General features: G+C 38.6%; 1 pseudogene; it reads right to left on the bottom strand.

Moving 5' to 3' along the window:
• Nucleotides 1-7,700: 7,700 nt before the first annotated feature.
• Nucleotides 7,701-7,785, bottom strand: LOC125090095 (uncharacterized; annotated as a pseudogene).
• Between the last annotated feature and the right edge of the window lie 11,069 nt (nt 7,786-18,854).

Raw genomic sequence — 18,854 nt, 5'->3', positions numbered from 1 at the left:
GAGAAACCACCAGGGATGAGGGGAGCCAGGAAGGAAAAATCACTAAGGGAGAAGGACAGACGTCTTATATGTTACTGTTGAATCTTGGGAGGAGTCATCGGCGGATGAGGGGAGAAGTCAAGACAGTATAGTCTACTCTTTGGAGAAACCGCTCAGGGAGAATGTGGAGACGTCAGAATGGGAGCCCCACCCTGGACGAAACCACCCGGCAAGACTGATGTCAGAATGGGCAGTCGGCTGCAGAAAGGGTAGTTTAGCCTTTATGGGAGGAACCACCTGGGGAAATAGGGTACAAGTTGAAGTGGTTCAGACCTCTCCTGAGGGATACCACCAGGGCAAGAAGGCACTTTCTGAAGGGTTGGTGGAGGGAAATGGAGCCTTAAATTCCCATCAATCTCCGTTAGTAGACAACAATTATAAAAATAATAATGGTTTTTAATATGGTCAACGTGTGACAAAAAGTACCTAAGGAAAAATGCTATTTTTGTTTTAATTTACAAATTCAGTTTGTAAATTAAAATCTAGGTAATAATAATGTCCTTGGGATATAAATGAAGCCTAAAGTCCAAGGGGCAAGGTGCTGGGGGGGAGAAGGGGGTTGCACTGTGAAGACACAATTCCTTTCATCTGGTGAACTCCTAAACATTCTTCAAAACTCCACCAAATATTGCCTCTGCCAGAAAGTTCTGCCTGACAGTGGTAGGAGGTTCTATGACCTTCTGAAAATCTATGTCATCCCAGAAGTCGGGAAAGTGTTTTAAGGGAACTAGACCTAGGCCCTGGTGTGGGCCCGCTGGGTACCTTCAGGCCAGTTATGTCCCTCTCTGGGATTCAGCTTAAAAATAGGGCCAGTTAGAGGGTTGGACTATGCTTACACCAGATTTTCCTTCTTCTCCCAAAGCCTGGTTGAAGGAATAAAATCTGTGGAAGTCTATTAGTGAACACACATTTTTACCAGAGGTCTAAGAATTACTGTTAATTTTGTTGGTAATGTGATTATGTTATAAGACTTACCTTTTAGAGATTTATATAGAAATACTAACGAGCAAAGTGATAGCTTAAAAAACATCACTAAGGATGGGTAGATGGATAAAACAAAAATAACAGAACGTTGGTAAATGTTGAAAGCAGGTGATAGGTACATTATGTTCGTTATGATGTTTTCTTCAGTATTTGTGTGAAAATTTCACAGTAAAAATTTAACATAAAAGGAATGTAAAAATAATTTACAAGGGAATATTATCAAGAAGAAAGCAGGTGTGTTGATAGTATTAGATTATGCAGATTTCAAAGCAAACAATATTAACAGAGAAGTTCCATATTTTAATAAGATGGCACTACCAACAGCATACAACACTAGTAACATTTATCTAACCATAGCTCTGAAATATATAAAGCAAAAAGTGGTAAAATAGGGAAATTTTGAGGAACTAACAATCATAGTAATAAATTAATGTATCTTTCAGAAACAGGTCAAATAGAAGAAAGGTAGGTATAAGTATATATTGGGATAACATAAGTAATTTGCTTGATATATGTCTACATTTTCTTTTATTTTTAACCAGAAAAAGAACATTTTTTTCAAATATACATAGAACAGTCATAAAAATTCTCCAAAAAGTAGGACGTAAAAGACATTATAAAGCCCTCAAACTGATATCACATATGCCATACTCTCAGACTACATAAAAATGAAAATAGGGGGGCACCTGGGTGGCTCAGTGGGTTAAGCCTCTGCCTTCGGCTCAGGTCATGATCTCAGGGTCTTGGGTTTGAGTCCTACGTCGGGCTCTCTGCTGAGCAGGGAGCCTGCTTCCCCCTCACCCTCTGCTCCTCCCCCACTCCCTCTGTTGCTCCCCCTGCTTGTGCTTTCTCTCCTTCTATCACTCTCTGTCTGTCAAATAAATAAATTCTTAAAAAAGAAAAAAAAAAGAAAATAGGAACCAACAACAGACAATAAAATATATAAAATGTTCCAAATGCATGTACATTAAAATACACACATCTGGGGCGCCTGGGTGGCTCAGTGGGTTAAGCCTCTGCCTTTGGCCCAGGTCATGGTCTCAGGGTCCTGGGATCAAGCCCCACATCAGGCTCTCTGCTCAGCGGGGAGCCTGCTTCCTCCTCTCTCTCTGCCTGCCTCTCTGCCTACTTGTGATCTCTCTCTCTCTGTCAAATAAATGAATAAAATCTTTAAAAAAAATTTTTTTAATGAAAATAAAAAATAAACTACACACATCTGAATAATCCTTGGGTCAAGGACAACATAACACTGGCTATTGCAAACTATTTAAATGAAGAGGAAAATGATAGATAGTACTTCCATATGAAAACTCCAAGAGATGGGCCACAGTGTGATACCCAGAAGAAAATCTCACCTAAAATTAGGATATTAGGAAGAGTGAAAACAAATTACTTAAGCTTTAATTTAATCACCTTCTACCAAAGTCCTAATAAATACTCCCAATAAAACTGGAAAAGAGGAATTGATATAAACAAATGTTAATAAAATAAGTAGGAACAAAATCTTAGTAGAGATAATAAATCCATGAGCTGTTTCTCTGTAAAAGAGTGCAGTCATTTTTTTAAAGACTTTATTTTAGGGGCACCTGGGTGGCTCAGTCATTAAGCATCTGCCTTTGGCTCAGGTCATGAACCCAGGGTCCTGGGATTGAGCCCAAGACCACCTGCTAGGCAGGAGGCCTACTTCTCCCTCTTCCACTCCCCCTGCTTGTGTTCCCTCTCTCACTGTATCTCTCTCTGTCAAGTAAATAATCCTTCTCCCACTCCCCCTGCTTGTGTTCCCTCTTCCCACTGCTTGTGTTCCCTCTCTCACTGTATCTCTCTCTGTCAAATAGGGGACGGAGAGAGATACAGTGAGAGAGGGAACACAAGCAGGGGGAGTGAGAGAGGGAAAAGCAGGCTACCCACCAAGCAGGGTTTGATCCCAGGACCCTGGGATCATGACCTGAGCCGAAGGCAGACACTTAACGACTGAGCTACCCAGGCGCCCCAAAAGTGTAGTCACTTTTTAAGAAGATTAAAAAAAAATAGAGAAGATACACATAAACAACATTAGAAAGAAAATGGGACAAAATAAAATTTTAAACTCAAGAGATTTCTATGGTTATTTTGAGTAATGTGTTTCAAAGCCTTAATGAAATGAATAATGTGTTTGAAAGCCTTTCTAAGAAGACCTAAAGGAAGAAATTGCCACATGAAGGAAAGCTGGATAGGCCAAAAACCACAAAGGAAATGGAATTGGCACCACATACAAAAACCAACCCTAGAAAGATTAATGATTCATATGTCAAAACATAACTTTAATAAAACTGGTAGTAAAAAATATATCAGCAAATATATTTTAGACTTCATGTAAAAGATTTCTTAAACAAGGGGCGCCTGGGTGGCTCAGTTGGTTGGGCGGCTGCCTTCGGCTCAGGTCATGATCCTGGCATCCTGGAATCGAGTCCCACATCGGGCTCCTTGCTCAGCGGGGAGCCTGCTTCTCCCTCTGCCTCTGCCTGCCACCCTGTCTGCCTGTGCTCTTGCTCTCTTTCTCTCTCTCTAACAAATAAATAAATTAAAAAAAAAAGATTTCTTAAACAGAACACAAAAGAAATATAAAAGAGTGATACATTTGACTATATTAAAATTAGCACTTTTGTTCATCAAATGACAGTAAAAAAAATGAAAAGATAAGTTATAAACTGGAACAGATAAACAAAACAGGAGACCGGTAGCAGGAACAACTCTAAATCATTAGGTAAAGCATTAACAGGGGCACCTGGATGGCTCAGTGGGTTAAGGCCTCTGCCTTCGGCTCAGGTCATGATCCCAGGGTCCTGGGATCGAGCCCTGCATCGGGCTCTCTGCTCAGCTGGGAGCCTGCTTCCCTCTCTCTCTGCCTGCCTCTCTGTCTACTTGTGATCTCTGTCTGTCAAATAAATAAATAAAATCTTAAAAATAAATAAAGCATAACAAACCCCATACATATATGACAAGAGATACAAAGAGGCATTTCATAGAAGAGGAAACTCATGGAGCCAATAACATGAATATTATAAAATATGATTATTATATGAATAACATGAATGTTTAGGGAGAGAGGGTCCAGAAAGAAGGATCTGCAGATGCAAAGACTTTTAGGGATATCAGAGAATCCAGTGGAGTGTGGGAGTAGAGTGAGCCAAGATAAAAATGATAAGGAGATGAGATCAAAGAGGTGATCAGGGGGCCAGGTTGCAGACCTTGGAGACCACTCTAAAGACATCAGCTCTTACTGTGAGTGAGAGTCACGGAAGGATTTTAAGAAGAGGAGTGACATCATCTGATTTATTTTTAAACAGGACCCCCTTCGCTGCTTTTTGAGAACTGGTGGGAAGAAGGCAAAGGAAAAAGCATGAAGATCATTTGGGAAGATTCTGCAATAGCCCACATTGCCTACGGCTGCCTCTACCTCCATTGTGCACAGGTACCACAGCTTGTACTCCTAACAGAGTTATGGTACATAGCAATCAGGACCATGGCCTCTAGTGCATCTCTTTGACACTCATCAGAATCAGTTCCATGCATGTCTTTATTCTCCACATCACTCTTCTCTGAGTCAAGGGTACCTTTCTTTGCGGGGAGTTTCTAGTTAGGAACCTTGGGCTCCATAATGTAGCAAACCCCTGGATATAGGGTGGGCGGAATATGCCAGGAAGCCAGAAAGCATGGGAAATACCCACCACAGTCTATCTCTTGTTGCCCAGCATCAGCATGTACTCTCCTTCCCAACATAAAACAAACAAACAAGCAAATAAACAAAAATGCTCCCTCACATAATGCAACTATAACCTGTACAAGTCAAAATATGCAGTCTCCACAAGAGTGAATCCAAGATAACATTAGTGAATGCATCCAACTTCACATTTAGAATTTCTAGGTGATGTTCATTCATTTTCTGGTTCTGTCACAATCCCATCTTGATGTCCCGTATCTTGGGGAATAATTGGTAGAGATATCTATGAACAGTATGCCCCTTAGAAAATAACAGAGGTATGGGTGACAGGGAAAAAAATGTTCTAATAGATTATGAATAAATAAGACAAAGTTAGAAAGAAAATATAGGTAGCCAACAGCCTTTTAAAAACTCCCCCTGGGGCACCTGGGTGACTCAGTCGGTTGGACAACTGATTCTTGGTTTCAGCTCAGGTTGTGTTCTCAGGGTCCTGGGATGGAGCCCTCAGCTTGGGCTCCTCATTCAGCTGAGAGTCTACTTGAGATTTTTTTCTCCCTCTCCCTCTGCATCTGCCCACCCCCTCAAATAAATTAGTGAAATCTTCTAAAAAAAATAAATTAAACTTCACCTGGAAAATCTGTTACCTGCCTTGTGAGTAGCAGGAACCTTATTTCCTTGTGCAAATCAGAATTTATCATTAAATACAAAACCCTCTTTATATCACGTTATTCAGTGATTTGAGGAATACCAAAATGGCTATGTGGTACTCACAATTTCTAATTCAATGGAATGAATCTGGTGGAATAGTTTCTCCGTCAACATTAAGACCTCCAAACCAGCAATGCCCAGAGATGATAATTTTTTAAATAAGAGGGAACAAATATTTTGGTAGGAGATCATTAGGTTTAATACTAATATGTGCTATCCCAGTCTCCATTTTGGGTACCCAGACCCTAAAAAACTACCATATATTGATTCTGATGAGACCATGTACTAGATGTGAGGACAATACCAAACTTTATAAAGTATGGTCTTGTAGATGGTACTCTCATTCAGTTTTTAAGTTTTAGAATACTGTAGAGTTCTAAAATGTCTGAACTCTGTGGGTGATGAGGTATAGAATAAAACCAGCAAATCTCAAGAGCATCAACCCACTGCTTTACTTTTTTCACTATAAAAGAAGTCTTTGGTCCAAAGCAATGTTATGTGGGAAGTGTGATTATGAATAAGGAGTCCCTAATATCCACAGCTGGTCTTGTTGCCATAAGCATGTCAGGTAAATTTAATCCCCATGGAGTATCTATCCCAATCAAGGAAAAAAAAGTATTCCCTCTCTTATAATGGAAGAAATCTAGCTAACTGGTCAACCTGGTGATGGCACAATCCTGTTGCTCATGGTTGGATACTGTGGTAAACTGCTTGGGTACCAACAATTGTGAAGCAATCCCTAGTGAGGGTAGATCCACATTGTTAATACTGTGAATAACTACATGGTTCATGAGCCAGTGAACAAACATTGGGTGGCTGGGTAAAGCTAATATCCATAGAGCTTGTCATCTTAATCTCTTAATCTCAAAGTACTTCTAGAGGGGTAAGACAAAGAGAATAGGTACAAATATTCTCACTCTCTGGATACATTTCAAAGGGTCCTTCTACATACTTCTTTCCAGGCCTACTTGCTATCAATTCTCCAAGTGTACCATTTTCAAATCCTTGTCCCTCAGTGCTAACCACTGGATAAGAATCAGTGTAGATATCTTGTGCTATCTTTCTTAACATACAGCACGCATGAGATTTAGATTTTAAATTCTGGCCACTGGGTGAATTTTCCTTCCCGATCAGTCCATAAAGCCTCCTGTGAGAGGTTTTAAAGCTCCAGCAGTGTATTTCCAGTGGCCGCAAGCATTTTGCGCAGCTATTTAGAAATCAGGCAACTGTTTTTTTGCAACTGGTCATACCGAACTCTCCATGAATCTGGAGTTCTGAGGGTCGTAGAAGTGCCAATGAGAGTAATATACACTGGGGATATGAGACGTCTAGGACTTTCTTGAGCCTGTCCTATTTATAGCCCTCCATTCGATGATGAAATGTTGATCCTACATGACTTAATAACCTGGTAGACCAGGTGACATTCTAGTTGTAATGGGGACCCAGGTTGTAGTTGTTTGTGTAACCATAATCAGGTGTGTAGTCTCTACCAGGGAGCCAGAGGGAAGAGCTAGTTCATAAAAAGGATGATGATTTCTTATCAAAGTGAGTGTATCTACTCCCAAATCCTAGGGCCCTCTGCCATAGTTTATCCTACCAGGCTTTCCACAAACTCCTTACAGCATTCTGACTGGCCACAGACACTCTCAGTTCTGTTGGATCCTTGGTTAAGAATCAAATGGTCGGGACGCCTGGGTGGCTCAGTTGGTTAAGCAGCTGCCTTCGGCTCAGGTCATGATCCCAGCGTCCTGGGATCGAGTCCCACATCGGGCTCCTTGCTCATCAGGGAGCCTGCTTCTCCCTCTGCCTCTGCCTGCCATTCTGTCTGCCTGTGCTTGCTCTCTCTCCCTCTTTCTCTCTGACAAATAAATAAATAAAATCTTTAAAAAAAAAAAAAAAGAATCTAATGGTCAAAGGGCTTCACTCAGACCATACACCCTTCTAAAGCACAGACTAAATAGACCCAAGACCTAAAATATGATGCATGCTCGTCTCCAGTATCCAAAGAGAACAAGTATTGCCCCTCTGTCTTAACTGATATATGGTGTGAAGTTCAGCAACTTGTCTTTCACCTTTGGAGGAGAGATACCCTAACATCTCGCAGATCACTGAATCCCGGAAAGTCCATGAATACAAGTCCCCGTGTAATTGGGGGCTTTATTTCCTACCCTTTTGCATGCATTTAACTTCCCAATGCATCTAAAATGCTTTTATTTCCTACTCTCTGGGTGTTATTGGCACGCTTTAAACTGGGAAAAGCCTTTACCACCAGATCTAGATTTTTTTTTTTCAATTAGCAATAATCGCGCCTCGGATAAACCTCATTGGCTACGATACTGCCACTGCGCAAAGCTTAGATTTTTTTTTTTTTTAAGATTTTACTTATTTATTTGACAGACAGAGATCACAAGTAGGCAGAGAGGCAGGCAGAGAGAAGGGAGGAAGCAGGTTCCCTGACAGGCAGAGAGCCTGACCTGGGGCTCAATCCCAGGACCCTGGGATCATGACCTGAGCTGAAGGCAGAGGCTTTAACCCACTGAGCCACCCAGGCATCCCCGGATCTAGATTTTGACGGCTCTACAGGTCAATTTGGATTAAGTGGTCTGTTCAGTGCTAATGATCCCTATGGGTCAAATCTATGACTGAGAGTAGGATGCAAAAATATATATAAAATAGTTTTTAAGTGGACTCCATGGTGGGGCTTGAACTCATGAACCTGAGATCAAGACCTGAACTGAGATCAAGAGATCGATGCTCAACCCAGTGCTGGGCACACAGTGTGAAGCTGTTACCTCAGAGACCTGCCACCCTTGAATGCTGAAAGCCTCTCCACCCATCTCACAAGGATCAATTCTGCATGGCAATGACATGCCCCAGTGGGAGATGAAAGGGAGACTGTGTGGAAGTACAGGGTGGGATGTTGCCTAAAAAAGAGGGGGTTAAAAAAAAGCCACAATTACTGCCTGGGGATTTGGAAACATGGTATAAGAGTAATTTCACACTAAGGATGGCAGAGCAGAATGGTGGAGCCTGGGACACAGATTACATCATGGTCATATAGAAGAAAAGGCACCATGATTTGATGAAGTATTCTTAATTGATGACTGACCAAGATAAAGTCATTCTTTTTTTTTTTTAAAGATTTATGTATTTATTTATTTGAAAGAACACAAGTGGGAGGGCCAGAGGGAGAGAGACTCCCAAGCAGACCCAACACCAAGCATGGAGTCCCATGCAAGGCTTGATCTCATGACCCCGAGATTATGACCTGAGCCAAAACCAAGAGTTGGAAACTTAACTGACTGTGCCACCCAGGCACCTTGAGAAGGGCATTCTGAGGAGGTGAGAACAAAATCCTGACTTTGAAGAACCAAGTTATAAAGATACTGTGGGTGAGGAATATACTAGGTAAAGGACAAGTGTGAAGGAACAAGAAACCACAAGTACAAGAAGAAGAAACAAGAGAAACCAGGAAGAACTCATGCAAGAAATAATAAGCATAGAAATTTACAAGATATTTTGTTAAGTTTAACTGCAGACTAAAAAATAATGTCTGTTTAATGCATGACTTTTTTAAAAAGTAGAACTAACATTCTTTATCTGTGCTGTCCAATATAGTAGCCACTAGCAATATGTGGCTATTGTAACTGCGCACCCAGACATGGCTAGTCCAAACTGCGATGTCCTGTTAGTACAAAAGGCATAGAACTTAATAGAATATCTTCCTAACAATTTTGTATTAATTACATGTTGAAATGATAATATCTTGGACATGTTGCATTAAAATATATTATTAAAACTTCTTGCACCTGTTTCTTTTAACTTTTTAAATATCTCCACACACAAAAAATTTAAAGTCACCTGGGGCTCACATTGTATTTTCACTGGAGCACTGTTTAGACACTGACAGTTTGGAGAGGGCGTTCAGAAGGTAGTTAAAGCACACTCAAGCCCTTGACTTCTTTTTTTTTTTTTTTAAGATTTTATTTATTTGTCAGAGAGAGAGGGAGAGAGAGTGAGCACAGGCAGACAGAAAGGCAGGCAGAGGGAGAAGCAGGCTCCCCGCTGAGCAAGGAGCCCGATGTGGGACTTGATCCCAGGATGCTAGGATCATGACCCGAGCCGAAGGCAGCTGCTTAACCAACTGAGCCACCCAAGCGTCCCAAGCCCTTGACTTCTTTATTTGGGAGGAGGATAAAGATACTGAATATCATTAAGTGTTGTTGGAAATTTTCGTGATTGATTTTTGCAGGTCAGAAATACAACAGTAATCATTAAAATTCAGTGGAGCAATACCACTTCCTATGGGGTGTTTTGGAAATTTATGGGGTGATTGATTGATTGATTGATTTTAGAGAGAGAGCATGCAAGTGAGGAGGAAAGGGAGAGGGAGACAATCTCAAGCAGACTCTCCCCTGAGTGTAGAGCCGGTAGTGGGGCTCACTCCTACTCCATGCTCTCCATGGAGTCTGCTTCTATCCCTTCCCCTGACCCTCCCCCCCACTCACCTATCTTTTCCTCTCTCTTGCTATCAAATAAATAAAATCTTAAAAAAATTAGGAGTGCCTGGGCGGCCAGTCGGTTAGGTGTCTGCCTTTGGCTCAGGTTATGACCCCAGGGTCCTGGGATTGAGCCCCACATTGGGCTCTCTGCTCCACAGGGAGCCCGTTTCCTCCTCTCTCTCTCTCTCTCTTTCTCTCTCTCTTTCTGCCTGCCTCTCTGCCTGCTTGTGATCTCTGTCTGTCAAATAAAGAAATAAAATCTTTTAAAAAAAAGACAAGAGATTATAGAATGGGTGACAAAACAAAATCTAGGTATATGGTGCTTATAAGAGATAAACCTTAAGAAAGTATTGAAAAAAAAAAAGGACTGAAAATAAAGGAAAAAATGTCTCATGCAAACTCTTGGCAAAATAAAGTAAATACGGCAATGTTAATACCACTCAAATAGTACATTAGACCAAGCACATTTATAGGAATGAAGAGTGAATACTAAATAATAATAATAAAAAACATGCCATGAAGATTTAACAGTGAAGAACCTGTATGGCTCTAGTAATATAGTCTCAAAATATGTAAGTTACAACTTGAGAAGGAATTATAAGGAGAAGTTAACAAATCTACAATCATAGATTTTTTAACATAACAGTACATAAATTGATTCATTAGTTACAAACAGTAAGAATATATTAAAATTTAACAACACAACTATCTTGATTTACAAGGTATATTGTGAAAGCTTCCCTGCAAAAATACTTTTTTTTAAAAGACTTTATTTATTTGACATAGAGAGAGAGATCACAGGTAGGCAGAGAGGTAGGCAGAGAGAGAGGGAAGCAGGCTCCCTGCTGAGCAGAGAGCCTGATGTGAGCCTGATTCGGGGCTTGATCCCAGGACCCTGAGATCAGGACCTGAGCCGAAGGCAGAGGCTTAACCCACTGAGCTGCCCAGGCGCCCCCCTTTTTTTTATACTTCTTTACAAGCACAAACAGAATATTTCCCATGCTTCAAAGACTGAATATCCTATAGTCCACCTGCTGGACTACAAGGTAATTAAATTACAAGCAATAAAGAAAGGAAGGAAGGAAGGAAGGAAGGAAGGAAGGAAGGAAGGAAGGAAGGAAATCAAAGCATGTTTGGAGACCCAAAACAATCTTAAATTTTTTATAGGTCAAAAAGCAATTATAATGGAAATCAGGAAACATTAAAAACTAAAAAATAAGGAACTTTATATCAAAATGGGGATCTAAAATTAATAGCTTTAAATGCATTAACTACAAGAAAAATTAAAAATAGGGCAGTTTTCTATTCAAGTGGTTTCAAAAAATAAACTCAAAGAAAGAAAAAATGAAATAAACATCAGACTCTAATGAGACAAGCAGCAAGCAAAAATACCAAAGATACATTTATAACAGTGAAAACTTGTTTGGGGGAGAAACAAAGTAAAACTTTTTAAAAAAAGATTTTGTTATTTATGAGAGAGACAGAGAGAGAAAATGAGCTTAAGTGAGGGCAGGGGGAGAGAGAAGAAGATTCTCCACTGAGCAGGGAGCCCTGATGCAGGGCTCTATCCCAGGACCCTGAGATCATAACCTGAGCCAAAGGCTGAACAGTTAACCCAGGTGCCCCTGAACAAAACTTTAGTATAATTCATCAAGAAAAAGGAAATGCATAAAAATTAGGACTATCAGAGATTTAACTTTAGATACAGTAGGCATTAAAAATCAGTAAATAGATTTAATGCTAGCATTTTAAATACTTAGATTAAATTATCAACTTTTTCAAATTAACAAAATTTTCTTGAAAAGAAACAGGAAATTTCAATAGGCCATTAGCCATTTAAGAAAAGTAATAATGGGGTGCCTTGGTTAAGTGTCTGCCTTCAGCTCAGGTCATGATCCCAAGGTCCTGGGATCAATCCCCATGTGGGGCTCCCTGCTCAGCGGGGAGTCTGCTTCTCCCTCTGCCTCTGTCCCTTCCCCCTGCTCCTTCTCTCGTTCTCTCTCTCTCAGCTAAATAAATAAAATCTTTTTAAAAATGTATTAATAGTCTAAGAACTCTCCAGCCAAAAGACACTTTGAACAAATGATTAAAAGGGCTTTTTTTAAGATTTTATTTTTAAGTAATCTCTACACCCAATGTGTGGCTCAAACCCACAATCCAGAGACAGGAGTAGCATGCTCCATGGACTAAGCCAGCCAGGGACCCCATTATAAGTAAGTTTTTAAACCTTCAAGGAAAAAATAATTTATGTCTTAAAAAAACTGTTAAAACTGTTCCACTGACTAGAAAAAGAAGACTACTAATTGTACTTTAAGATTACTATAACCATAACAGCTAAAACAAAGAAAATCCAAGGAATAAAAAAATCATACACTGATCTCATTTATTATCATATAAACAAAAATCCTACTACTTAATTTATTAAGATATAAATTATAGCTGTGAGTTAAAAGAAGGGATATTGTGACAAAGTGGTGTTTATTCCAGAAATGCAAAGATAAATTTATTTATTTATTTTAAAGAATTTATTTATTTATTTGACAGAGATCACAAGTAGGCAGAGAGAGAGGAGGAAGCAGTCTGCCTGCTGAGCAGAGAGCCCAATGAGGGACTTGATCCCAGGACCCTGGGATCATGACCCAAGCCGAAGGCAGAGGCTTTAACTCACTGAGCCACCCAGGGGCCTGGTAAAGATAAATTTAGTATCAGGAAAGATATCAGCTGAATAAGCTATACTATTAGATTAATGAAGACAAATAATATATCTCAGCCAAGGGAGAAAAAAATGGTTGATAAATTTCAAGATTACTTCAAGATTAAAGTGGGGAAAGCCCCTTTTGGGTAACTAGGAATAGAGGACAACTTTTTAATTTCATAAAAGCTACTTCAGGGCGCCTGGGTGGCTCAGTGGGTTAAGCCGCTGCCTTCGGCTCAGGTCATGATCTCAGGGTCCTGGGATCGATCCCACATCGGGCTCTCTGCTCAGCAGGGGGCCTGCTTCCCTCTCTCTCTCTCTCTGCCTGCCTCTCCATCTACTTGTGATCTCTCTCTGTCAAATAAATAAATAAAATCTTTAAAAAAAAAAAGCTACTTCATAAAACCCATTAAAAACACCTTGCTTAATAAGGAAACACTAGAAGTCATACCAGTAGACATAGGAAAAGCATTTGAAAGAATATTACACTATAAGTTAACTGAAATTTAAATAAAAACTTTTAAAAAACCATTTGATTATATTAAAATAACTTCCTAATTTGAAAACAAAACAAAAATTTAGCCAGTCATGGCGTACCTGGGTGGCTCAGTCAGTTAAGCATCTGACTCTTGATCTCAGCTCAGGTCTTGTCTCAGAATCTTGGGTTTAGCACCCCCCCCCCCATTGGGCTCCACACTGGGCGTGGAGCCTACTTTAAAAAGAAAAGAAAAGAAAAGGAAAAACTTAGCCAATCTGATATAGAAGAGAACATTTTTAACCTGCTAAAACATTGCTAACAAAAACCTAAAATGTATTATATACTTTAGGATAAAACACCAGAGGTATTCACAGTAAGTCTGGACAAGACAAGGACAGCTCCCAAAACAGCCCACATTCAACTGGAGTTTCTAGTTAAGTGCTACAGTAGGCTAGCCTTTAAGACCACCAAATTATTCCGGATTAGAAAAAAACATGAACTCCCAGTTCATTTTATGAAAATAACTTAATCTTAGTCCTAAAGTATGATAAAATAAGTAAGACAAAAATAAGTCTTAAAAGGGCACCTGGGTGGCTCAGTGGGTTAAGCCTCTGCCTTCAGCTCAGGTCATGATCTCAGGGTCCTGGGATTGAGCCCTACATTGGGCTTTCTGCTCAGCTGGGAGCCTACTCCCCCCCCACCCCACCCCCGCCTGCCTCTCTGCCTATTTGTGATCTCTTTCTGTCAAACAAATAAATAAAATCTTAAAAAAAAAATAAGTCTTAAAAATAAATCTTTAAAAAATTTTTATTTATTTATTAGAGAGAAAGTGAGAGAGAGTATGAGAGGGGAGATGGTCAGATGGAGAAGCAGACTTCCCACGGAGCTGGGAGCCTGATGCAGGACTTGATCCTGGGTCTCCGGGATCATGACCTGAGCTGAAGGCAGTCACCCAACCAACTGAGCCATCCAGGAGCCCCAAAATAAGTCTTAAAGTAGGGGAAAAAAATCCACATTTATACAGCAATTTCACTTACATGTAAAGATGCAAAAATTCTAAATGTTATTACATGATGTATAGGTTATTAAAATATTCATATATGTAGAGGAAGAGAGTTATAATTTCACATTTTCTTAATATAGAACTCTAATTACTCTAGGCCTTTCTTAGTTCTTTGTTCTACTAGACATATGTATATATTATATAGATGTGTGTTATATATGTTTATATATTATTATACACACACACGTTATTTTTGCTTCAGTCTTGGCTGAAACTGGAGTTGTATAATGTGAGCTTCTAAGTAACAGTCAATGTTGTCAGCAATAAGATGCTGAGCAATTCATAACCATTTTTTTGCAAAGGCTGGAGCCTAAGAATATTAATTGTCAAATTAGAGATAAAAGAAAACAAAGAACAACAACAAAAGGAACCCCATTTATTATATTCTACTTGTGATTGTATTCTGCAAAACTTCTGGTGTACTTTTCTAATTATATATTATATTATCACAGTCTCCAAGGCTGTCTTCTTCAGTGGAACTGACCATAACCCAAGCTGTAAATAGCTGAATTTTCCTAGAAAGGTTCCAGATTTATTATATCCTTAGCTTTGCCATTCAACCAAAATACTAAAAAGTAACTAACTCTACGAGAATCTTTGTCTCAAAACTTAACACATGGGATATTTTGCTTTCATATTATAGCAAAATAGAATTTATGTTGTAATAAAGCATACTGTAATACCAGGAAATATTTTATTACTCAGTAAGTTAAAGGATAAAAATTGTATGATTACTGCCAAAAGATGTATGATAAAACTTAGTTGTCATTTCTAATTAAATTAATATAAAGATAGAAAGGCCAGCCTTTACTATGACCAAAGCTGTCTACCAAACCCCATGGGGAATATGCTACTTATTGAAATACCGAAGCCATTTCCATTTATATCTAGAAGGAGATGAGGACATGTATACTCATTTCAGTTATTAAACATGGTTTTAGAAATGTAAACCAATCAACAGGGCTAGAAAATAATTGATGTAAACACGGGAAAGGAAGAGTCAGAATTATTTCTATTTAAATCCTATATATACACATCTGGATAAACCAAGACACCGTAGGAAAACATATTTGGTATGATGACTAAATATAAGACACATATAAAAATTAACACCATTTTCTATATAAGCTATAACCAGTTAAAAATGAATATATATATATATATACAGTACCAAATTTATATATATGTGTGTATATACACACATATATATACACATATATATATAGTACCAAAGTCATGAAACATAAGAATAAATAAATCTGAACAAGGGGCACCTGCCCGGTTCAGTCAGTAGAGCATGTGACTCTTGATCTTGGAGTTGGGAGTTCAAACCCCATGTTGGGTGTAGAGATTACTTAAAAATAAAATCTTTTTTAAAAAATCTGAACAAGAAAGCAATGAGATTCATATGAAATACTATAAAATTTTATTAAAGGGAATATAATAAGAAAAATCAGTGTCAAAGACCATGTTCCTTGATGTAAAGTTTTTTTTTTTTAAAGATTTTATTTATTTATTTGACAGAGAGAGATCACAAGCAGGCAGAGAGGCAGGCAGAGAAAGAGGAGGAAGCAGGCTCCCTGCCGAGCAGAGAGCCCGATGCGGGGCTCGATCCCAGGACCCTGAGATCATGACCTGAGCCGAAGGCAGCGGCCTAACCCACTGAGCCACCCAGGTGCCCCTGTAAAGTTTTAATAGAATAAAAATTCAATTAATAGAAAAGTTGATATAATTCTAAGCAATAGAAGAACGAGAGAGTAGGCAGAAAAGAAAAAAAACTGTGGTGGGGGACTTGGCTTACCAGATTTTAAAATATTGTATATTCTAGTTACTATAATACTTAAACAATTGAATTTAATTGGGCAAATAAACATACACACTACGACTCTTTAGACCATATAGATATACAATAGATGAATCCAGAAGTTGAGGCTAGATCATGTCTTTTGAAAATTATTATGTTTTCCTGAATTTGGGATATACAGACCCTGGATATATCATTAAGTGAAAGAGGTTAGATCTTAGAGAATTTGAGTAAATTATCTTATATGGTAGTAATTAATACAGCGTTAGGCTTTTCTTATTAGAATTTTTATATCCCTCTTTATAAAGATGTAAAAATCCTTTACATTGGCTTTTAATGTTATTTGTGTACTCTGTATTAGCTTGCTAACAATGCCATAGCAAATATCACACATTGGGTGGCTTAAACAACAGAAATGTATTTGATCATAGTTATGGAAGCTAGAAGTCCAAGACCAAGGTTTGGTTTCTTCCAAGACCTCTCTGCTTGGCTTACAGATGGCCACCTTCCTGCTAGGTCTTCGTATGGTCTCTTTGTGCAGGTATATTCCTGGTGTCTCTTTGTGTGTCCAAATTTCCTCTTATAAGGACACCAGTCAGATTGAATTAGGTTCTACTCTAAGGGACTCATTGTAACTTAATCATCCCTTTAATAGCCCTATCTCCAAACAGTCACATTTTGAGGCATTGGGGGTTAGGGCCTCAACATGAATTTTGGGGAGACATCATTCAAACCACTACATACTCTTTGTCCCATTTAAGTGAGTTTTAGTGACCTCTTATATAAGTTGGTAAGCATTCTACTTTTTTCCCCCAGGCTCTGGAAGAATTTACATATTATATAAATTATCTATTACTTGAAGGATTGGAATGCTATATTCTTTTTTTTTTTAAGATTTATTCATTCATTTGAGAGAGAGCACACACAAATGGGGGGCAGGTCAGAGGGGAGAGGCAAAGGGACACGCCAACTCAACACTAAGTAGGAGCCTGACTCAAGGCTAAAGGGGGGCTTAACCCCAGGACCTTGAGATCACAACCTAAGCTGTGGTCACCGGACCAACTGTACCACCCAGGCACCCCAGCATGCCGTGTTCTTAAAAACACCTGGTCTTTGGGGAACTTTTAAGGTGTTATATCTTTAAATATTTTAACATTTTTTTCTTGTTGGTTATGTTTTATTCAGGTTTTCTATTTCTTCCTGAATAAAATTAGGTTATTTTCTTTAATTTCATGTAGATCAGTAACTGCCAACTGGGGGCAGTTTTACACTCTCCTCTACCCCAGACATTTAAATGTCTGGAAACATTCTTTTTCCTCAAAATTAGTGGGAAGGGGATAATACTGACAATCTAGTGAGCAGAGGACAGGGATGCTACTACAAACACCCTACACTACCCAGGAAAGCTCCTCACAACAGTTCTCTGATCCAAAATGTCAACAGTATGAAAATCCTTCTCTGGATGTTCAAACTTACTGGTATATAGTAGTAGAATGTTTAAGAAGAATCTCTGTCTACATTGTTATATAAAATACCTCATTCATAATGTCTTTAGTTTTTAATTTTTTTCTGGACCATACCCATATTCTGACCTCTAGAAAGAATACTTCTGGATTACGGACTAAATCTAAAATAGAGTTGACTTGGGGCGTCTGGGTGGCTCAGGGGGTTAAAGCCTCTGCCTTCAGCTCCGGTCATGATCCCAGGGTCCTGGGATGGAGCCCTGCATCGGGCTCTCTGCTTAGCAGGGAGCCTGCTTTCCCCTCTCTCTGCCTGCTTCTCTGCCTACCTGTGATCTCTCTCTGCCAAATAAATAAATAAAATCTTTAAAAAATAAAAATAAAAATAGAGTTGACTTAATCTCTACATTTATTAATTCTTATCTTCTCGTTTTGGAAGTTATTTTGCTTTCTACCTTCCTTCCTGTATTTTACACGTGGTTTATTTTTCTGTTTATTAAATTATATGCATGTATCAAGGATATACATTTTCCTATCAGTATAGCTTTGGGTCACATTACACAGCATTTGGTATGTAGTACTCTCATATCATTCATTACTAAAAATTTGTATTTTGTACTTTGAGTTTCTTCCTTAAATTACCAAGCTGATAGTGTATTTTGTTTTAGCTCAACTTTTTTACTTGATTTATCATTCTATTGTTTTTGTCAAAGTGGGCTGTTTTTTTCTTTTGATGTTCAATATGGGATTACTTCCCCATATTTTTCATATTAAAGAATGTTTTTATAATCTCCTAATTTGTTAAATAAAATCTTCATAATGGCTTCCTACATTTGTTACATTCGTTATAAAGACTGTCTTTATTATAAATCCACTAAGTAGAATAAAGTATAAACTAAGTTTTTCCACATTATTCATATGAGTATAATTTCATGCTAATATAAATCATTGACATGATATAGTTATTATATTTTTACATTCATGTGGCCTTTCTTCTGCATGAATTCTCTGATGCAAATTATAAAATACATGCATAGAGTTCTCATCTAGTAACTATCTGATGTCCTATAAGAGATTCCTTAGAAGCAAAGGATTGCCTACATTCATTACAATACTAGAGATTTTCTTTCTCTAGCATGAATTTTCTTCTGTCGAGTAAGACATGAACCAGGGATAAAGGCCTTCCCACACACCTTACATTCATAGGGTTTCTCACCAGTGTGAATTACCTGATGATGAGTAGGTTGTGCTCCTTGACCAAAAGATTTGCCACATTCCTTACAATCACAAAATTTCTCACCTGTATGAATTCGTTGATAGTGTGAAAGTTCTCTGTTATGACTAAAGGACTGTCTACATTCCTTACATTCAAAGAGGTTTGCTCTGGAATGAATTTTTTTTTTTTAAGATTTTTATTTATT

This window comes from Lutra lutra, chromosome 17 (assembly GCF_902655055.1).
Source record: "Lutra lutra chromosome 17, mLutLut1.2, whole genome shotgun sequence".
In the NCBI taxonomy this organism is placed as follows: domain Eukaryota; kingdom Metazoa; phylum Chordata; class Mammalia; order Carnivora; family Mustelidae; genus Lutra; species Lutra lutra.
Note: the sequence above shows the minus strand (reverse complement) of the source record. Positions and strands in the feature narration are given on the sequence as shown.